We start from the raw sequence: 2,173 nt of genomic DNA, 5'->3' as shown, positions 1-2,173 counted from the left end.
AATTAAAAATATAAAAATTATGATCAAAATTAAATTTCTGAAATCGTTTTAAATCAATCAATGAAGCTTATATCGCGCATATTCCGTGGGTACAGTTCTAGGCGCTCTGCAGTGATGCCGTGTGAGATGAAATTTTATACGGCCAGTAGATTGCAGCCATGTCGGCGCATATTTACCTTTCACGGCCTTATTCCAAGTCACACGGGTATGGTAGACAATTATTAACTGTGCCTAAGCAATTTTGCCAGGAAAGACCCTTTTGTCAATCGTGGGATCTTTAACGTGCACACCCAATGTAGTATACACGGGGGGTGGTTCGGACACCGAAGAGAGTCTGCACACAAAGTTGACTCTGTGAAATAAATTTCCGCCGAACCTGGGATCGAACTCGCGCTGACAGCGGCCAACTGAATACAAATCCAGCGCGCTACCAACTGAGCTATATCCCCGTCCTTGTCGGTTCCTCATTCCAAAAACATATAGATATGATATGTTTGGATTAAAAACACGCTCAGAAAGTTAAAACGAAGAGAGGTGCAGTAAAGCGTGCTATGAAGCACAGCGCAATCGCTACCGCGCCAAACAGGCTCGTCACTTTCACTGCCTTTTGCACTAGCGGCGGACTACGTTCAGTTTCATTCTGTGAGTTCCACAGCTTGACTAAATGTAGTAATTTCGCCTTACGCGACTTGTTTTTTTCTCATTTTCCCGGAATGTTCTTTAACGACAATTTAATGCAAAGTTGATAACGCAACTATACCTTACATAATAACATTACTAGAACACACTTGTGTTAAAAAAGACAAATCGCGATCGGAGGCAGTAAGGGCTCGTTTGGTAGTGAGGGGAGTGGGGGGGAGGGGGGCGGGAGGGGGGGAGGGGGGGGATGGAATTGGCTAACGACTACCAGTGATGCATCTCGGGAATACAGGACAAAGAAATATTTTGGATGTTGTTTATTTTAATTTTTTTTTAAAGTTCTCTCTCTACGTTAGTGTAAGAATAATGTAATTACTTCATCCATGATAAAATCACTCCAAAAAACTTTTAAGCATTTATCTATTCATTAATTGTTTCGTTTGTTAATTTTTCAATTTTTCATGTCTTTATTTTTTTACATTTAGTCAAGTTTTGACTAAATGTTTTAACATAGAGGGGGAATCGAGACGAGGGTCGTGGTGTATGTGTGTATGTGTGTCTGTGTCTGTGCGTGTGTGTGTGTAGAGCGATTCAGACTAAACTACTGGACCGATCTTTATGAAATTTTACATGAGAGTTCCTGGGAATGATATCCCCGGACGTTTTTTTCATTTTTTCGATAAATGTCTTTCATGACGTCATATCCGGCTTTTTGTAAAAGTTGAGGCGGCACTGTCACACCCTCATTTTTCAATCAAATTGATAGAAATTTTGGCCAAGCAATCGTCGACGAAGGCCGGACATTGGTATTGCATTTCAGCTTGGTGGCTTAATAATTAATTAATGACTTTGGTCATTAAAAATCTGAAAATTGTAAAAAAAAAAAATTATAAAACGATCCAAATTTACGTTCATCTTATTCTTCATCATTTCCTGATTCCAAACACATGTATATAAATATGTTATATTTCGATTAAAAACAAGCTCTGAAAATTAAAAATATAAAAATTATGATCAAAATTAAATTTTCGAAATCAATTTGAAAACACTTTCATCTTATTCCTTGTCGGTTCCTGATTCCAAAAACATATAGATATGATATGTTTGGATTAAAAACACGCTCAGAAAGTTAAAACGAAGAGAGGTACAGAAAAGCGTGCTATCCTTCTCAGCGCAACTACCACCCCGCTCTTCTTGTCAATTTCACTGCCTTTGCCACAAGCGATGGACTGACAATGCTACGAGTATACGGTCTTGCTGAAAAATTGCAGTGCGTTCAGTTTCATTCTGTGAGTTCGACAGCTTGACTAAATGTTGTATTTTCGCCTTACGCGACTTGTTCCTTCTTACTATCTATATTCTGTGCGTCTGTATTAAGTGTTTGTATAAGGGACAGGTTGTAAGATTAGGCTTTGCCTAAAACCTCTATCCTTTGGTAATAAAGTTCAGTTTCAGTTTCAGTGTCAGTTTCTCTCTCTCTCTGTTGATATATGCCGTAGTGTGTCGCAGAAAAAAGTGTTCTTACCTCGCGCTG

This window comes from Littorina saxatilis, linkage group LG2 (assembly GCF_037325665.1).
Source record: "Littorina saxatilis isolate snail1 linkage group LG2, US_GU_Lsax_2.0, whole genome shotgun sequence".
Classification (NCBI taxonomy): Eukaryota; Metazoa; Mollusca; class Gastropoda; order Littorinimorpha; family Littorinidae; genus Littorina; species Littorina saxatilis.
The sequence above is the reverse complement of the archived record's forward strand: the minus strand, read 5'-3'. Positions refer to the sequence as shown.